Source organism: Pteropus medius, unplaced genomic scaffold (assembly GCF_902729225.1).
Source record: "Pteropus medius unplaced genomic scaffold, Ma_sr-lr_union100, whole genome shotgun sequence".
In the NCBI taxonomy this organism is placed as follows: domain Eukaryota; kingdom Metazoa; phylum Chordata; class Mammalia; order Chiroptera; family Pteropodidae; genus Pteropus; species Pteropus medius.
The window spans coordinates 21,011,984-21,033,616 of record NW_024351730.1 but is presented as its reverse complement, the minus strand read 5'-3'; the positions used below and the strand labels follow the sequence as shown (position 1 = coordinate 21,033,616).

General features: G+C 37.3%; 1 protein-coding gene and 1 pseudogene across 7 annotated transcripts in view; both read right to left on the bottom strand.

Annotated features, from left to right (window-relative positions):
- SLC4A4 (solute carrier family 4 member 4) overlaps nucleotides 1–21,633 on the bottom strand; it is a 357,503-nt gene that overhangs the window by 273,747 nt on the left and 62,123 nt on the right. The gene's annotated exons all lie outside the window — the stretch shown is intronic.
- On the bottom strand, nucleotides 12,911–13,026 carry LOC120588506 (uncharacterized; annotated as a pseudogene).

Genomic DNA, 21,633 nt, shown 5'->3' with positions numbered 1-21,633 from the left:
TCCATTGGCTCTTTGAACCTGTGTTCATGTAGCATATATAGCTCTGCATTGTTACAATCATTTAACCTCACACATCTATACTTGGACATGTCATGGTAGTCATCCCTACCACACTATGAGCTCTTCGAGAGCTGGTATCACCTTTCTACAGTCTCTCTACCTCTAGTGTCAAGCATAGTCACTACACAGAGTACTCACTAAATGTTGATGAATGAACGAATGAATGAATCCCCCAGTGAAGGCCGGCTACAGTGAGAGTACTCGTATGTTTGGTACGAAGTGCATCTCTAAGTTTAAAGGCCCTGAATACATATTTCAAACAACATCAACGCCCTACACAAGCAAACTCCCATGATTTGTCCGGTGTTCAACTGAAAAAACAGAGATAAATTCCAAAGCTAGAGCAGGGAGATGGCTATGTTCTATTCCCTTAAGGACGTTATGTCTGTGGGTGAACTAAGGGACTTTTTTAAAAATAATTTTAACTAAAAAAAAATTTTTAAAGGGTAATTTTTAATCATCTAATTTTTCCTTACTACATGCTCTATTGGCTAGCTGGAACTTATCCCTTCACACAGAGTGTAACTACACTGTAATACATAGTGATGGGATTCAATTCAAATTAAAATTTCCCTGTGTGCTTTAAAAAAAAAAAAAAAGTTAAGAGGTTCCTGGACATGCCACCTAATAGGTTCTAAGTAAATAGTAGTTCAATAAATATATGAATGAATGAACTTAAAAATATATTGCAGCTCAAACTGCTTTTAAAATGCAATAGAAGCATGAGAAGTTATGAGAAAGCTCGATTTTCTTCCTCAGGCCTGCAACTGGACAAATAAAACTCTGCAATATGTTTAAGTAAGCCAATAAAGAAGCTGATGGCAACTACTTTTAAAAGGAAATTAGAACTTGAAATGTCAATATAAATCTTGAACTTGAGCTCTAGAAATTGTAGCTTAACTTTAAATTTATAGTCAATGTTAATTACTTATGGTAATTAGTAGAGTGATAGCACAGATAACTAAAATCCATAGTTACATTCATACATTTCATTTTAGTCTGTGATTTTGCACCCATTTATTATGGCTTTTACAGTGACCTCAGGTCAGATCCAGGTTGGAAGGTGGATAGGGACGCCAGAGTAGGAGTTTGTTCCAGGACACAGTGCTGGGAGTCAGCTGAATGGTATCTGATCATGCATAGTTCCTGACCTACCACTTCTGAGACCCATAGTGGAGAAAAGTGTCTTTCCTTCCCACATCTATCCAGTGTGGCAGCCATACTGTTCACATCTTCCATCCTGAACCAGCACATCTACTGGCGGGGATGAGGTTGCTGGCATTTTATTGAGTTCTTGCTACATGCTAGGCACTATATTAAGCATCGTGTATGCATAATTTCATTCTTAATGCTGTCAGATTTTGTCCAACTGGCTCAGTAATAGGATAGGGCTGAAGGTTCTAGCTAAAGGATTTCAATATCTATAACAATGTAGGGACAGAGATTAGGGAATCTCATTATCTATTAGTTTTTTTGAAGTCCCATTTTTAAACATTTACTACATGCTAGGTATTATGCTAAGCACTTTATAATGATTATTTGATTCGATCCTCATGACAGACCAGGCAGGGAGTCTGATGCAGCAGTCCACAATTTCAACCACTCTACTATACTTCATAATTAACTAGGCCATGCCCATTAGGAATTACCTTTGAAAATTTTTACTCATGTTGTTAAACTTCAATATGCCTTCTTATAACTTCAAATTATATCACTTACACTCACCTCCTTCCCTATCTTGGTATGCCTACCAACCAAAGGCTAACGCATCTTTTAACAGGCCTCCCAAATAAATATCTTAATTTTTATTTAGCAAACACTTAGGTTGAGCTTACCTTGTGCCAGCCATTGTTGTAACTACTTTATAGATATTATTAACTCATTTAATTCTCACAACAATAAAATGAATTATGTACCATTTTTATCATCATTTCTGAGGCACAGAGAGATTAAGTGACTTGCCCAAAGTCACAGAGCTAATAACTGTCGAAATCAGGATTCAAACCCACATGGCCCAGCTCCACAAGTACGTGCTCTTAACCACTACGTGTCATGTTGCCTCTCTTTAGCTGATTTGATTGATCTGTTCCAAACTCTTTAGGAACCTGGGATCGAAAATATTAAACAGACCTTTGGTGAAATAGCAGACTCACCAGAATACCTAGAATATACAAACCCTTGACATTCATGAAACATCTCCTCCTCCGATCTTAGTTTGTAAATGCCCAAATTTACAAATATCACTATGACATATGTTTTCTGATAGAACATGCGGTCAAGTGTAACTATATGAGTTTCTGAATTCTCAAGGAAAAGAAGATGAGCTGCAGTGCAGGGGATGAGCCACACCAGGCTTACTCTGGGCTCATCTCTGGCATAGAGTTCACGACATGTGTCTCTACAAAGCACAAATGACTATGTGGGGGCTGTCAGCAAATAGCTGAAATCACGACTGTTAGATTCATTCATGCCAAGGACCTACTATATCAAAAGGCAGCAAGTGCATTACCACATGGGCTACCCTACTAAGCAGAAAAACAACTTATTTCATAAACTTTGCGAGCACAGTTCACTGTCACATGGACAGTGAAGACACTTACTTCACCAGTTCCCCTACTACTATGTCTGCTTCCACAGTGCTGTTCAAAGTTCATCCTTTGTTTTCCCCCAAGGAATCTCTTCATGTATTCTTGTAATCCATTTTTCCAGAATTTCACTCATCTAGTCACTCATTTAAACAATTTATCAAAGGTCTACTATGACCAGCCATTATTCTAGGCACTAAGGATAAATCCATGGTAGGAAAAAGATAATAAACAAAATTAAAAGTAAATTATATAATATCTTAGAAAATGATGCTGCTATGAGAAAATATAAGCAAGGAAGACATTTAGAGGGTGCTGGTGAGACGGAGGCGAAGGCGGGAAGGACGGTTTTAAATAGGAAGTTAGGGGAGCCTTCACTAAGTGCGAGTTGTAGAGAGACCTGAAGGAAGTGAGGAAGGAAGTGAGGAAGGAAGGAAGGAAGGAAGGAGGTGAGGAAGTGAGCATCCAGGAAGGGACAGTAAATGCAAAGGCTCTGAGGCCGGAGAGAGCCTGGCAGACTTTTGGAACTTAAGAGTAGTTAGAGCAGAGTGAACATAGAAAGTAAGAGCTAAGGTCAGAAAGATAAAGGCAAAGGAAGGACAGGCTGCAGGGCCTGGGAGGCCACTCTTAGAGCTTTTGTGTTTACTCTGAGCAATGAGAGCAAAATATAGTGAAATATCACCACTGCAGGTTCTGTGTTTACTCTGAGCAATGAGAGTAAAATATAGTGAAATATCACCACTGCAGGTTCCTCAAGCTTACAACAGTCTTCTCTAGTTTTTAAATCTTTGCCTTATATAAACATTTCCATTAAGGTCCTTCCTGGAACCTACTTCCACTTAGAAAGTCTTCCAGGGGCCACAGCTAGTATAGCATACAAGTAACGGGCAGAGTCTCCTGGGCTGGTGTCCTATGGCCACCACGCCAGAACTGACATGGTGGTCCTGTGTCTGCAGATCAGAGAGCAGACTGACACATGGAAGACTTTATCCCCAGTGTTTGGCATCTGCACACTTACTTCAGCCTTATAAAGATGCTGAGCAATGTGTCAGTGCTCAGAACTAAGGCCAGTCTGCGTTAACTTATTCATATAATCTCTACTAACTTCTGCCAAACTAGCCTCAAAGTTCATGACTGAAGTAGTTGCCACCTGAATCCTCACCTCCCTAAAACACTTAGGGTTAAAAGATGCCAAAACAGATGATTAATAGGTAGATATCAAGAAAATAGCATACAATTGATTTGTTGGTGGCCTTTTAATGCCCATGATTTAAATCTGTGCTTTAAATTAAAAAAGGAATATGTTTAAAGTTGTTTCTAACTGTAAGTTTTCTAGATTAATTTTATGAGAACAGGAAGGACACAAGAAGATTGCAAATTCCATAGTTACATCTATTGTATTTTGGAGGAAAATGCCCTAAGCCTGTCATCCCCTGCCTAAAAATGGAATAAATGCCTGCTTCTCTCTAGTGGCTTGTAGCTGAGGAGGGGGCCACCAGCAGAAGAATGGTACTCCCCACCTTAAAAACCACCTCTTTAACTCTGGTAGATAAACAGAAACCTTCAAGATATAACTATCAAATGCAATATGCAAACTGAGATCCTGATTCAAGCAAATCAACTGTTTTAAAAACTTTTTCGAGACAAGGAAGCTTGACTCTTAATTGGGTATTAGATGATACTAAGGAATTATTGTTAATTTTATTAGGTACGATAATGGCATTGGGGTTATATTTTTTAATGTCTTTATTTCTTAGAAATAAATACTGAAATATTAATCGGTAAAATGATATAATGTAGGATTTGCCTTAAAATATTCCAGCAAAAAAGGGGGCGCAGGGGGAAAGGAGTCTGAAATAAGATTGGCAACATATTGGTAATTGTTGAAGCTGAATAATGGGTATGTGGAAGTTCATGGTACTATTTTCTCCTCTTTTGGTCACGTTTAAAATTTTCCAAAATTAAAAGCTTTCTAAAAAAAAAAACTTTATTCTATATAAGTCTCCCTTCCTCTAAGCCCAATATATTCCAGAAAATATGTTAATAATAAAAGTCAAAACAAATATATTTACAAATTATAAAGATGGTTCCATTCTCAAAGAATCGAAAACTCTAAAGCCCACACTCGCATCCCTCATTTGAGATATAATAAATAGAAATGTAGATCAAGCATTTCAACAGGTGTTTTCCTTCACACCTTCGTACACAGGCTCTCATCTGATGAGTACTTGATTGATTTTGGCATGCTTAACGCTTTCCATCTTGGTCAAAACCAAAGAAAGTTTTTGAAACCTGTATTTCTTAGCATTAGCATCAGCATTTTTACTTTTTCCCCATTTATACATCTGTATAAATGTAACAGAGCGTTCCAATATTTACAGCTACAAACACTGAGGCACAAATAAACCTGATGATACCAACAAACTGAACAACAGGCTGGTGTGCAATGCCACCACGAATTCATTGTAAATGTCCCTCTACTCCTCAATTGACATACAAAAGAACACAAGCAGAATATGAAAGGTGAATGACAGGGATTCTTATCAAAGCATAGTTCGTATAAAAGCTGAACCTATGAAAGTCAGGACTGCCTGTACATACAAATATATAGTGTCTATGCATAAGACAGTAAGCTTTTTTTGGGATCCTGCGAGAACAAAAAGTATCCAAAACCAGCATAGTACCTTCTATTGCTAGACATTGGTAGGGTACAAGGGAAAAGCCAAAGAAGTTGCTCCTGGTGACATCAGACTCCCTTCTTGCCAAACACAGGACATATATTTTCCCCAAAAAATAATATTAGTTTGTGGCTTAGGCTCCAAAGCCAACTCACAAAAATCTATTTACTGTGAACATGGACAAATTATAGTAATAATAATAAAAGCTAATGTAATAAGTGATTTATATGAATTATTTAAAATTTATTACCAGCCCATGAAGTAAGTGCTATTAACTGTTCCATTTTATAGATGATGAAATTGAGACTTAAAAATGTAAGCAAGTTGTCAAGGTCATACAGTGGTGAAACCCATATAGGTTATCAGCTAATAGTATTAAAACTACTAATAATAGTATAATGAATGCTAAAATTATTTTTTAGGTACATAATGGCTGAAATAAACTTGTGTGGGCTCAAATAGAACCCTAATCATCATTTTAATATTGTTTCCTATGGAGAAATACATTTCAAGCTTCAAACAACCATATATGATGGTGGCATTCCAAAAATAAGTTAGAAGCAGTATGCATTTGGTTAGAAAGGTTATCAGACAAATACCTGAAATTAGAAGATAATTACCAGGTATTATCTCTAATAGATAATCACAAATAAAATTTATCGCAACCAGTTGAGACAAACCTACTCCAAGAAGAAATTCCATACACATATTGTTTAAGGCAACTTTTTATATTTGCTTTTTTCCTTATCTCAAAAATCAATTATGTGGATAAACACACGACAGCTTAAGACCAAAGGAAAATATCAATCAGTTCTTAAGATCTTTTCAGTGTCCTAACATTCACTCTATGGAGATTTGGGACTGGCTTATGAACTATTACCAATTTAAATCAATTTTACAAGCCACTAGTTAAAAGGAAGAATGCTGTTTTCATTTAAAGAGCAGAAGAAAATTCCCTTTGCCGAAAAGAATCTTAGAAGTTAACATTACTTTCTCTACAATCCTCATTCATTTTAACTTTCATAGCCCTCCCAGCTTGCTAGTTGCAGCCAAGCTATAAAGGAAGAGCCAAAATCACTACCACATTCCAGCTTTGACGGAAATCTCCAAGTCTGTTTTGTGAGTCTTCCTGCCTGTGCTTACAGTTCTGTAAAGCCTACAGTCAACACCAGGAAAGGCCGGCTAAGTACAAATGACACTCTTATACCAAATGGATGTGATGATCAGCTGAGTGTTGCCCACTCCGTTACATGCAGAGAATCATTTTTGTTTACAATGGGTTTTGAAATGTGAGCATATAATAAGCACCTACAGATAAAAGTTACTCACACTAAGCTATATAAATTCCATTTTGTTAGTAGCCAAGTAATTTATTGTTTCATTACACTATTGGTTTGCACTGTTTTGTCATTAGCACTGATAGCACATTCATTAATAGAAACATCTTATCAGTCATTCTCAGTAAGGAGTAATCTACTTTAAAAAAGAAACTTTGATGTTTGACCAAATCCGAAGTGGTACGTCATGCCCAATTCTGATGCTCTTGACCTTATCCGATTTAAACAATTCCTCTCAAAAATTAGTAAAAACTTTTTATAAAATGAGTAACTCTGTCAATTTCATCATCTGAAAAATGGGCTTAGTAATACTTACGTTGCTCAATTGTAGGGAGCTACAGGATAATATATACAAAAGCACTGCATGGTAGGTGGTTGGCATAGAGCTGCAGACTACACAGGCAAGCTGGTATTATTATGCAGCAAGGTCTTTAATTTTCCCATACAGGCACAAGTTCATGAAGGTCACACTGCTAGCAAAAGGCAGAAAGGGAATTCAAATGCAGCTCTGCCTGATTCCAACACTCTCATGCCATGCCGCTTCCTCAGCTTGAAATATAGGAGGAACAACCAGGTAGTTCTCCCAAAGTCTTTTCTAAGCTTATGAAAAGCTTAGTGGGAGCTAGGAACAAAAAAAGGATGAGAGAAGCTTCCCTCATCTAAACTTTATGTAAAAGACAGGAGCATCAAGGAAAGAAATGATCAAGCATGTATCTCTTGATATACCAGAGGTCAAACTTCTCAACATGTTGATAATACCCAGAGGACTGACTGGGAACGTGGTGACGACTGGAAACAAGCCGGCAGAGAGTACTTTTGAAAGGTGGTCACCCTGTGAAACACAGACCTGCTTGTGTAATTTTCGTGACCGGGAAAAAACTTGGAAATGACCTCAAATGCCAATTTTTAAAAATCAGAATAAAAGAAAAATAAAAAATAGAAGTGACTGAGGGATGGAGGCAAAGAAAGATAAAACGTATCCCAGTATCTTTACTAACATAGCTTTGGTAAGAACTAATTTTCTGAAATTAATGATTTCCTAAAATAGAAATGACAAACTTGGTAGATGAGCAATAATAATTTCTTTTGTGTAGTAAAACAACTGACTCTGTATGAAACTAAAAAATTATCAGTAATGATAATTGTATGTATATTTTGTTGTGGATCCACTATTTGCTGGTCCTTGTAGATAGGTCACTTGTAATCTCCATAAATCACACTGTATGTAATCTCCATAAATCACAGTGCTAGAGTTTCTCCTAGCTCCATTTTACAAATAGGAAGAAACCCAGTCTCAGAACCATAAAAAAAATGGCCCAAGGGTATTCAGCCTCGGAGGAAAAGAGTGGAAATTCACACCCAGATCTATCTGACTCAAAAATCCATGCTCTCCCTTACTGGCTAGGAAAGTCCTCGACACAGGGTTCATTTGGCATGTCCTCCCTCCTTAATGACCTGGGAAAGGTACGAGGAAGATAGAGGTTCCCTAGAGGATCGAACCCAGAGTATCAGTGAAAAAGTATCACCTTCTTCTCAGGAACCAAATCAATGTTGCTGAAAATGGTGAAACTGAGAGCAGTGTATTGATTATTTTAAATGGGCACTATTATAACAATAAGATGTTTTGAAAGCATTACCATCTGCACCTTGCACAGGACCAGAATACAAAGTTCTCAGTAAACCAATAAAAGCAGTCAAAAGCAAATTAATGAATTAAAAAAAAAAAAAAAAGCAAGCCCATCTGTGATGTTTTAATCTACTCTATACAATCAATAAGATTGAGTAAAGAACAGGATGATAGACAAAATGACTTTCAAAGTTTCATACCACTGTAAGCATATTAGGTATTACATTCAAGGTGCTCAAGGAGTTTCATCCTGTTTCCTCAACATGGCTAATAGCTAAAAAGAAGACAGGTATTATACTGAGTCTAGGTTAGAGATAAGACAATACAGACAAAAGGCAGTTGTAAGCACATAAAGAAATAACAGCAGAAGCAAAATCATAACCCATGTTCCTAGTATACAATTTACTTCACCAGATAAAGCTGCCTCTGTGTCAGCTGTGAATCCTGATGGGTCCCAGCCAGTGTGCTGGGAATAATTTACAGGTAGGCTAAGATGTCTCTCCCTCCCTTCTGGGAGCTACCAGGCAGGGATAGGCACAGGCAGAGCCCCAAGCCAGTTACCTCCAACCACGAGATGTCTAGATTGTTTATCCAATGTGCCCTACAAGTATTATTATTTACTAAGCATTCTATGACATGAAAAAGATTCAGAAGCTTTAGTAAATGAATTCATCATTTCACCAACTTTTTGAACAGGAAATGCTAACAACTTAAAAAATCTACAATGTACCTAGAGTGGCTTGAATAACCACTCCTTCTCAATCCTCTTCCTTCCCCCAAGGGGCCATTATTTTTCTAACAGCTGTTGGCCAGCGTCATCCCAGGCTGAGGATGACACACTTTCTGAAGTACTGTATACAAGTCTGTGTAAACCAGTTCGGAGGCCACAGCTGAAGGTACTTCTGTACCCCTCAGTACAGGATCAGTCGGTGCCAAAGAGGGAGCCCTGCATAGTCAGGTCTTCACACAGGCCTATCACAAAATGCACTGGGGTATCCCTGGGTGCCTGGGGGCCATGTCAAGAAAAATGATTAAGGTATTCCTCTCAACTGAACAATCACAAAGATATTGCATGGGAGCTGCCTGAGTGGGAAGCAGTGAAGAGGGAGATTTCCTTCTCACCATTTGATCTAGCACTGTATCTTCGATACACAATAAGGTGTAATATCTTAAGGATAGCCACAGAAATTACTTTATAAAAAGTAATTGGTGTGCAGTAAAACTCAGTACTCCACAGCAAGAAGGGCCTGTGTGCTGGCAAAAGAAGCCTCTGCCTTCAAGCCCACCAGGCTGGAAGCAGAGTTCTTGTGTCTAAAATCCCAAAATAAGAACATAGGCTTCCCTATTTCTGCTTTACCAGCTTCTTATAACATGTCAAGAGCTGCACTCATGGGCCAATACCTTATGAGGCAAAATTCGAAACTACTACTAGTAATGAGAATAAAGAAAGGTGCACATTACATGCAAGACAGCACCACAGTTCATGTAGGATAACACAGAATTCCGAGGTCTCATCAGGTCTTCTATTTAGTTCCATCATTTTTAGATATAGCCATCCCTCAGTATCTGTGGTGGACTGGTTCCAGGACACCCCTTGAATATCAAAATCCAAGGATGTTCAAATCCTTTATATAAAATGGCACAATATTTGCATATAATTTACTCATTTTCTCCCATATGCTTTAAATCATTTCTAGATTACTTATAATACCTAATACAATGTTAATGCTATGTAAATAGTTATTATACTATATTGTTTAGGGAATGATGACAAGAAAAAAAGTCTGTACATGTCCAGCATAAATGCAACCATAGTAGGCCTAACTACATAGTATATGTCAGCAGCAACATAACTTTTTTTTAGTATTTTCAATCTGCGTTTGGTTGAATCCGCACATGCGGAACCCAAGATATGGTGCCTTTTCCCAGCACTCTGCTTGGCTCCCTAGTACCCACCCCATCCCGTCTTCTGGTCTGCCCAAAATTGCCACTAGTACCCTATTCTCAAGTGTGCGTGTGCAAGTGCACGCACGCACCCACGTAATGTCATTACCATTTTGGAATATAGCTCATCACGTCTTCATTCACCTAGTCTCAAACTCTGCCTTACACTTTCACATCCCATAGTTACCCTCCCCTGTGTGTCTCTGCTCTGTGGAACCAATCTGGTCTTAGTGACCCTCTTAACTTTTCTCACTTCTGGTGAGTCCCTCTGACCAGTTCAGGTCAACACTGGTATTTACCCTCTGCTCTAAGCAAGGGTGACCTTCACCTTCTCTTCGCGGCTCCAGAGGACTAAGCCTCTTCCTTGATGCTTTCCCAAACACTATTTTGCCTAGATCCACTCCTGATCCTAATGATAAAACACACAATGGTACCATATTAAAACCAACCCTGAATATAACCAAGTGAGAAACCAAAGCTCAGTACATAGGACATTAAAGATATGGACCTCAGAATTTCAGGGTGGGACCAAATAATTTTGAACTGAAGCCTGACTTTATTATTTCAGATGGAAGACAGACTCTTTAAGAGCAGACTCACTTGTACAAGCAAAGGTTGGAAGGTTAGATTTTCTTAGATGGCATCTAAGTTGTCTTTGTAAGTGGCCAATGAGACATCTTGACAGTTGGCTGACTTCTCTGGAGAAGCAACACTGCAGTCATCACATGCATGAAGTTGGTTGTAAATCTTATAATCCCTGACTTAGGTAATGCCAAACAAATCTCTGCTTTCTTTGTGTCTGTTTCCTTAGCTACAAGAGACAAAGCTCACTTTTGCACCACCTCAGGCCTGAGAACACTATGTGGTTCTGATAATATCCATGAAGCACAAAAAACTCTACCCCACCACAAAAAAAAAAAAAATCATCGGATAAATACAAGAGATACTAATGTGTGTTTACTCTCAACTTATGAAACATAACTTTAAATTGACAAATGTTCCACCTTGTTAGCAATAGATTTCTAAAAGGTCGTTTGCTTGATTTCAACAAGGTTCCATTTCTTCAGGTTCAAGCTCACATTTATCAGGAAGTTGTGTTAAACATAACCACATGTTTTTAAAACTTCGGAATAAAGCAACATGAAGGTCACTGCTAAATTTTGCTCAATAGTATGAACAGAAATTTGTTGTATTTGCGGTTATTGACCCAAATGTCTATCTCCCTGATAAAAGAACCTCAGGAATGTTGGAAGCTATCATATATCATTTTTTTAAATAATTTTATTTTTTAATTATAGTTATATTAGTTTCAGGTGTACAACATAGTGATTAGACTTTTAAATAACTTACAAAATGATCAATTTAGTACCCATCTGACACTACACATAGTTATTAAAACATTATTGACTATATTCCTTATGCTATACTTTACATCCCCATAACTATTCTGTAACTGCTAATTTGTACTTCTTAATCCCTCCTCCTCTTCATCCACCTCCTAACACCTCCCATTCCCATTTAGCAACCATCAAAATATTCTCTGTATCTATGAGTTTGCTTTTGTTTCATTTGTTTTATTTTGTTCTTTAGATTCCACATGTAAGTGAAATACGGCATTTGTCTTTCTCTGTCTGACCTACTCCACTTAGCACGACAACCTCTAGGTCTGTCCATGTTGTTGCAGATGGCAAGATTTCATTCTTTTTATGGCTGAGTAATATTCCATTGTATATATGTGCCACCTCTTCTTTATCCATTCATCCACTGGTGGATGCTCAGGTAGCCTGCATATCTTCACTACTGTAAATAATGCTGCAAATAACACAAGAATACAAATGTCCCTTCAAAGTAGTGTTTTGTGTTTCTTTTGGATACTCTGAAGTGGGATAACTGAGTCCTTCTTTGTCTCATTATAGCCTTTATTTTAAAGTCTATTTTGACTGGTATAAGCATTGCTAGTCCAGCGTTTTTGTTTGTTTGTTTCCATTTTCATAAAACATCTTTTTCCACCCATTTACTGCAATTCTGTGTGTCTTTCGATCTGAAATGAGTCTCTTGTACGCAGCATATGTAAGGGTCTTGTTTTCTTATCCATTTAGCCACCCTATCTTTTGATTGGCGCATTTAATTCATTTACAGTTAAAGTAATTATTGATAGATATGTTATTGCCATTTTGTTATTCATATTTTTTATCTTTTTTTCCTCTTTTCTTCTTCTTAAAGAAGTCCCTCTGAGATTCCCTGTGATACTGGCTTGGATGATGAATTCCTTTAGCTTTTCTTTTTCTGGAAAGCTCTTTATCTCTCCTTCGATTCTAAATGATAGCTTTGCTGGATAGAGTACTCTTGGTTATAGGTCCTTGCTTTTCATCACTTTGAATATTTCATGTCAAACCCTTCCAGCGTGCAAAGTTTCTGCTGAGAAATCAGCTTACAATCTTATGGGAGCGCCCTTGTAGATAACTAATTGCTTTTCTCTTGCTGCTTTTAAGATTCTTTTTGTCTTTAACCTTTGGCATTTTAATAATGATGTGTCTTAGTGTGGGCTTCTTGGAGTTCATCTTGTTTGGGACTCTGTGCTTCCTGGGCTTGTATGTCTATTTCCTTCACCAGTTTAGGGAAGTTTTCAGTAACTATTTTTATTATTATTATTATTATTATTATTATTATTATTATTAATGCCTACAGCACCTGGTCTTCCTAGGTGGTCTGCCATCCAAGTACTAACCAGGCCCAACCCTGCTTAGCTTCCGAGATCAGACATCAGGCTTGTTCAGGGTGGCATGGCCATAGACCATGGACTATGGCTCCACTGGGGCGTGAACCCAGGACCTTCTGTGTGTAAAGCAGATGTGCTAACCTCTACACTATGGAACCACGTCCGGTAGCTATTTCTTCAAATAGGTTTCAATTCCTTGCTCTCTCTCTTCTCCTCTGGTACCGCTATGATGTGAATGTTGGAACACTTGATGGCCCCTTAAACTATCCTCATTTTTTTGGATTATTTTTTCCTGTAGCTGTTCTGATTGGGTGTTTTCTGCTACCTTATCTTCTAAATCACAGATTCAAGCCTCTGCTTCATCTAAATTACTGTTGATTACCTGTAATGGGTTCTTCATTTCAGTTATCGTATTCTTCATTTCTGATTGGTTATTTTTTATGTTTTCTATCTCCATTTTTATGTTTTCTATTTCTTTGTTAAAGTTCTCACTGAGTTTACCTACTGTTTCCCTAAGTTCATTGAGTATCCTTATAATCAGCATTTTGAATTTTGCACCTGGTAAGTTGCTTGTCTCCATTTTGTTTAGTTCTTTTTTTGGAGCATTGTTCTATTCTTTTGTTTGGGACATGTTTCCTTATCTCCCCATTTTGAACACTTCCCTGTGTCTATTTCTATGTACTAAGTGAGACTGCTATGTCCCCCAATCTTAGCAGAGTGATTTATGTAGTAGATGTCCTGTGGGGCCCAGTGGTTCAGTCTCTCTGGTCACACGTGCCAGGGCTCCAGGTGTGTCCCTTGTATGGGTTGTGTGTGCCCTCCTGTTGTAGTTGAGCCTTGGTTGCTGTTTGCATGTCAGTGGGAGCGATGGACCCTAGGGATGATTGGTTTTGAGGACTGGCTGGTGACTACAGTGGAAGAGCTATTGTGGAGGGGCTGACCCTTTAGAGCAGAATTCACTTTAGCAGGGCTCTGGTGCCTGCCCAGTCTGCCTTTTGGGTGTGTTGTCCTCAGATGTGGCCCTGGATAGTGCTCCAGCTCAGGCCGAAGCTGGCCATAGGGCAGGCAAGCCAGGGCCCCCTAGGAGGGGACCCATCGCAGGCCAAGTTCAGCTGCAGCCTGTGCTCTTCCTAAGGCCACCTGACATGAGCCACCAAGCAATCTGCAGATGATCACCACCCATGCTAGGCTTGCATGTGCCTCAAGAGGCCAAGCTGCAAACCAAGGCCAGCTGCCACTAGTGCTGGGTTTGAGGCTACCCATTAAGAGGTATGGGGGGTATGCTGAGGCCAGATGCTGCTGCTTGGGTCTTGTAAACCTTTAAGAGATTTTAGGAAAGTCCGCAGCATGAGCCAAGACAGGCTGTTTGTATGGAAAATCCACTGGAAGCAGCTTGGGTGGGCCTGCAAGCTGGGAGGGACGAGGTCTCAGGGAACCATGAGGGCAGGTTGTGTTAGTCAGGTTGATGGAGACTCAGATATGGCAGCCACCTGCATTTCAACAGTGGGAGGTTGGAGGGACAAAGGAACAGTGTCTTCTGCCAGTAGTTCTCTCTGGGAGAAAGCTGCCCCTCCAGCCCTGCCCTTAAGCCAAATAACTCAGTTCCTCCCCAGTGCTTTTTGAGAACTTCCAGCACTGGAGCTCAGAGCAAACGAATCCGTCTGTGAGTAAGTCCACACATGGGCCTCTTCAAAGGAAAGTCTGCAATTCCAGCAGCCCTCTGGAAGCCAGCCACAATCCCCACTAGTTTTCACAGCCAGAAGTTGTGGGGACTTCTCTTCCTGGAACTGGAACTATGGACTGGGGAGACTGTTGTGGGGCCAAGACCCCTTACTCCTCTGAGAGGACCTCCACAGCCCAGAAATCCCTCCTGATTCTCAAATGCTACACTTGGGTGTGAGACCAGCCCTCTCCTCATCTCCAGCCCTCCTACCAGTCTCAAGGTGGCCTCTTCTGTGTGTCCCCAGTTGAGGACTTCTGCTCAGCTAGACTTCAGGTGATTTCTGATGATAGCTGTTCTACAGTTTAGTTGTAATTTTGATGGGATTGTGAGAGGAGGCAAGTGCGGCATTTACCAACTTCACCGTCTTGACCAGAAGCTCTTCTATCAAAACCATTTTTGATGTTTTAAGTTTGCAAATTGTTTAAGGTTTCAATGACAGCATACAAAAATTTCTGTATTTTAAATAAAGCATGGTAATATGTAAATTTACCATGATACAGAATCATAGGAGAATCACTATGCCTTCATATTGTTAAAAGCAAATGAACTATAAGTCCTTTTTAAATCGCCAGCCAAATCCCAAATCTGTAGGAGTAAGCAAAGGAAAAGAGGGAAGATGATTATGAAAAGATAAATTGTTTTATGAAGATGTTTTTGTGGTAAAAGTATATGATGCAGTCAGCCTGGCATACAAAAATATTACTTGAAAGCAATCTAAAAACCACATGGATCTGCAAATGAATAAATGTTCCCAAGATAAATTACAAAGAAAAACATTCTGAATGTGTTTCTTTTGTCAGATATTTGAAGTCTGTTCAGAATTTTCAGATAATCTTTTGGAACTTTGATTATCCAATACCGTTCTTTTATCACTTTTCATCTTCATCACTGCAGTTGTACATCTTCAGATCAGTTCACTTTAACATCTTTTTATTGAAGACCTACTCTGTGGCATTCCATGCCAGAAACTGGTGACATCAAAAATAAGATGTAGCCACTTCACTGAGGAGTTTACAGACTGCTGATGTAGAAAGACATATTGACAGATAACTTTGCATAGCTTCAAACCCTGAGAAATATACTTGTTTAAAATTAAGATGTTTCTTTTGTCATTTTTGTCTACAAACACAGCATTCTCAGTATCAAGAAGAAAGCATTCTCCTTAGTTGAGTTAATTTCTCTAGGCTTCTACTTGAAGTGAGGGTGGGAAATGGAAGGAGGAAGGGAAAAAGAGATCATAAATAATATGTTCTCTTGTGAGAAACAACTCAAAAGAAAATTTTTACTGAAAAATTATCAACGGTTAGTCATTTGAACACATATACTGACCACAAACTCTATACCTGCTCACAGACAACACTTCATTATTTCTGAAAACTGTCACTTTGAGTGCATTTAAGTCATTACCTCTGCCCAGGCCATGTAGTCATTTATTAAATACTTATTCATGCAGAATAAACCTCAAGGTCAGGAAATGTTTGACACAGTCTTTCTGAAGAGTTTTAGCATCACATAAAGATCATAGAACCAAAAAAAAAAAAAAAGTCATAGAACCATTCTAAAGATCAGAACTTTTCTGGTGTTACTAAAGTCATTTCTCATAACCAAATATTCTAACTAATTATTAATCAATTTGAAGTCTAGGACTTCATAAAAACACTGAGAAATATTCATCTCAAGTCAAACGTTTTTGGTCATGTCTCAACAATTACTCTAGATCCAAGTGAGGGTTAGCTAAGTATCCCTAAGATCTTCAAGAAATGGTACAAACAACCTGGAAAACTGATCAAGACATCCTAGAACTCAACTTAATCGGATTAACTTGCTTTTCACACAGCCGTAAAAATGGAGGTGGTTTCAAGTAGAAGAGTCTAGATGATAATAATGAAAGCAAAGACTATCATAGGAAAGAAAACCAAAGTTAATAAATCATTAAATGAGATCACAAGATTTTAGTCCCATCCCAAAAAAGGAACCAGGTTTGCTTCCACACACTACAATATAGCCCTTTTAAGGTAATGTGATAAACTGTGTAATGTCAGATTTTATTTCCAATATATTTTTTTCAATTCTGGAGATATAATTAGCCAATAATATATCTAGATATCCGTAATAATAGCCACATTATATTATGTTCTCGAAGAAAGGAAGACTTCCAAAAATGTCTTAAACTCAAATATAAATGAAGAAAAAATAGCACTCAAGCACTAATTTTTGTCTATATAAAGAAAAAAAGCTTTCATGCAGTTCTTAGAAATACAAAGTTGTTTTGAAAGACCATGGAGTGATTCATGGAGAATTTGAAGTAGCAAATTTTTCATCATTTTCCCACTTCCAGAGCTTCCTTTACTACTGCAGAAAGATGAAAAGTAAGCTTATTCACTAAATGATCTAATTTCGACATTTTAAAATGCATTTGATAGTCAGTGACCTTTGTTTAGTTTGTGTGTGCATGTGTGTCTGTGTGTGTATGAAAGAAGAAAGTTAAATATCCACCAAATATTAAGAAATCATATTTAGTTTTATAATCAACAGTGATTTATGCCTATAGGCATGCTTTTCTTTAATGATATGGGTATATATGCTATAAATTTATCCTCATACTCAGATACAGATATTTTTTAATATTTATAATTCTGAATTAATAAGTTTAGAAATATTCTATTTGGAAGACCCACGAGTCTAGACATTTTAAATCAAATGAAACATCTCCATGAGATTTCAGATTCGTGTCAATGACATAAACTGAAAATTCCCATTTATTCAAGGGATGATTATAATGTTAGGAATACAGTCAATACCTCATTTCTTGCTGTCCTTTCAGCCTCTTATCTATCCCATTGGCAGGCATTATTCCAAAAGTAGTAATAAACTAACAATTACTAAGTCCTTACCATGAGACAGTCTGTTGTCAGTATATATTAGAGCATTTGATTTTCCAAAACTACCTGTAAGATCAATACTATTGTTACGCTTATTTTACATATGAAGGGCATCAAGTGACTTTTGCCCAAGAGCAGGGACATCAAGTGACTTTTGCCCAAGAGCAGTCATAAATGGCAAAACAATAGGACCATCTGATCTGATGCCAAGGCCTGAATACTTAATCAATGGGTGATATGCCTCCAGGAGATAACTCCAGTAGAGGAAATGAAACCCAAATCAATCACTGGGGTAAGAAATCACCCTCTCCTTTTTTTGTTTTATTTTTTTTTTTAATATTTTTAAAAAAATAATGTGGGTGAAAATAGTTCCAACTACTGGTCATAATAAGATTCATGAATTATCCATAAATTTCAGCCCATATATTTAATCCCAGACCCTAAAGGTGAGTTACTAGCTTAATCTTTCTTGCTTTTCTTATATATTTATCAAATCTAATACATATCTGTCAAACTGTACTCATCCCTAAACATTTTTTTAATTGTGGAGAAAAAACACATAAATAAAATTTACCATATTAACTATTTTTAAGTGTACAGTTCAGTAGTGTTAAATATATTTACATTGTTGTTCAATAGATCTTCAAAACTTTTAGCACTTTTCTTAGTCCCTTCAGGCTGCTATAACAAAATATCACCAACAAGCAGCTTACGGGCAACAGAAATTTATTGCTCACAATTCTGGAGGCTAGAAGTCAAAAATCAGGGTTCCAGCATGGTCAGGTAAGGGCCCTCTTCCAGGTCGTAGACTTAATGTATCTTCCTCACTCAGCAGAAGGGGCTAAGGAGCTCTGTGCTATCTCTTATAAGAGCACTAATTCCATTTATCTCACTCCGCCAAGACACTGACCTCTCTCTTACCCCATTGATCAGGGCTCCACCCTCATGTCCTAATCACCGGCCAAAAAAACTCCACCTACTAACACCATCACATTTGAGGATTAAGATTTCAACATACAAATTTGAGGGCGCGGGACACAAACATACAGTCCATGGCAGCCCTAAAAACTTTTTTTTTAAATCTAGTATCCTTCTTCCCCTTACATATTTATTACATTTTTAACTATTTTCCTTATGTTACACTTTATATCTCCATATCTATTTTGTAACTATCCATTTGTACTTCTTAATCCCTTTGCCCTTTTTCACTATTCCCCCAACCCCTGTCCCATCTAGTAGCCCTCAAAATATTCTCTGTATCTATGAGTTTATTTTCATTTTTGTTGTTGTTTATTTTGTTCTTTAGATTCTACATGTACGTGAAATCATGGGATATTTGTCTTTCTCTATCTGATTTAATTCAGCGCAATACCCTCTAGGTCCATCAAGGCAGTATCTTTTTCCATCTCCTTCCTTTCCCATGGGCCTTTTGAAAATCTGATGAAACTATAGATTCTAAACTCAAAATAAAATGGAAATATAAATATATAATTTAAATGTTGAGGTTATTAAACCCATTTCCCAAAGGTCAACCATGAAAAATTAGGGAATTTTGAGGTCTTATTTTATGCTAGTATTTATGGATTCTCTTAAATTACAGTATTTCTTTAAATATCAAACTTCCCCTAATGAGTTGTAATCAAGACTTTATCTGCAAAATTTCACATAAACATGATCTTATTTAATTAAATTAATCTATAATTCAGGAAAACAGCTACATTGCTTATAGAAAGAACCACATAGAAGCAAAGAATTCCTTCACTTCCTGTATGAGTTCTATCACATATTTAGTGAGCAGTTTCCCACAAAAATGCTATCAAAACACTGAAAGTAAGCTAAACTATAAATGCATAATTGAAGCCACTTTATCCTTATGGGCACATCTCCTTTAGATCTGATAATAAGAAAGCCCCAGGACTGATTGTAGATAAGACTTGATCACCACCTTTCCAAATTCAATGTACTGTATTAAATAACCATGTTCACAGGTTGTGATTGCATCATTGCACTTTCTGATGTTTCTGATAATATAAAAACATTAGATTTTTAGAGGTGATATCCTGAAGCTGATAGGCTCTCATTTCCTTTCTATCCAGATTTTGAGGGAGTGAAAAGCTGGAAACTAATATTTTGTTTTGTTATTTGGAGGGGACTAAGTAAACATTCTTAAGGGACACTTGTCCATATCAATATTAAATGTTTTGTGTCACAGCTTTAACAACATCATGAATACTTTGGATACACTCTTCCAAAAACACACATGTATACAATTCTGCATACAGTATCTAGGGGTTCATGAGCCCCCTCTAAAGTCCAGCTATAGACTCCAGATCTCAAAATTAAGGACCTATATCCCCACATTCAGTAGACAAGGTGAGCCAATAGGTCTGTGATTTCTAGGACTTCATCTTGAAACCAATCTAACTCTGCTTCACCTTTAAGTGTTAATCTTATTCACAGGAACTCAGTATTCACCAGAAATAATCACCACAGAATTGTCTTTGTTATCTGGTGAGTTTTTCAAGGTATAAAGGGATTAACTGTTCTCAAAGGAAGGTTCCAGCTCCTTTCTATTTCAGAGGGTGAGAACCTGAGGGATGTATAGCCTTCTGGCCTGCCACAGTGACTTCATCCTGCATCTCTCAAGAGAGTTAATCAGTAGGCATCCTGCTGCTGGCGACACAAACATACCAGGAATTAGTCTGACTGATGTAGGTATTATCCAGTGGCCAGTCACCACCACCAGAACTCATCTCATTAGTTCTGCCACCCACCCAACTCAAGGCTCTCATCATGTAGCACCTTTCTCTTCTCAAACTCCTTTCAGATTTATTAACTCCAGTATTCATTTATCCTCTTTATTCTATACTAAATTAGCCTCTCTCATTCTTTCTTGTTCTCTAATTTTTAATATGTTTGCCCTTTATATATGTTGCATAGCTCAATTATTTATATTTTTAAGCACAGATATATATAGTCTATATTCATTATTCCTCAGACTCCAAGATTAAGGTAAAGTTACAAAAACTAGTGTTTGAAAGACACATTTCTTTAATTCATTAAAACTATTTTCAGAATGTGACTTTTTTTGCCACTGAGATTTGTTCTCACAGTTCCATCAGGTTTTCCAAATTCTGAATTAACCAGATAAGAAGAGACTATACTTACTGCAGAGACTAAGCTTATTGATATTTCATATTCTATTTTTAAACAATTGTATTGCAAAAGGATGAGCAGGGAGAAATGAAATGAAAAGTGAAATGTGTATGAGAACAATGAGAAGAAAAAGTTTTCAAATATTCGATATCCTTGGTTACTTTTCTCATGACCCTGTGATTAAAAAACGAGACAGCATTTTAAAAGCTGGTCACCTTGGAAAGCACAGAAACCTCTTAAAAAAAAAAAAAAATCAGCATTTCCAGACTCTGCCATAATGGTTTCCTGGTAAACAGAAAGACATGCTTGATATTCTACCCCCACACAGGAGTTGTGGCAATTAATTATTCAACATTTAGAAAGTGCTTTGGAGATAAGAAGCTAAGTGCTAAAAATCATCATCAGTTTTCAGCAAACCGCACTTAAAGTGAACTGACCAGGTTTATTGTAGGAAAATGAACCATTAGTATAAGGCCATGTTTTCTTTTTCCATTTCATTTAGGCCATTAGACCAAATAGCCAACACCCATATGGAACCTTCCTTTTCTTTTGGTCAACTTTTGAGTGTCCAGTGAGTAAAAAATTTATCTTTAATTTTCAGAGAAAATGTAAATTCTAATAATGAGGTTTCACTGGAATTTATAGTAATACATTTGTTAGGTATCCTTCCTCTTCTGCTTTTTATTTAAGTAATCTAATAGATAGTAAATTTAATAAAGATTTCATTTGTAAAACTTTAAGAGTAATTAAAATCTAGTTTACTGTACTTGTACTCTACTAGTTATCATCTAAGCAAGCATATTTATTTAGGTGTCCTGTATTACATGTATAAATTTAGATGAACAATCTAGACATTTATTAACCTTGATTAATATTTTAAATAAAAGTAATAAGCTATTCTACTTAAAAAAGTGTTTTGGTT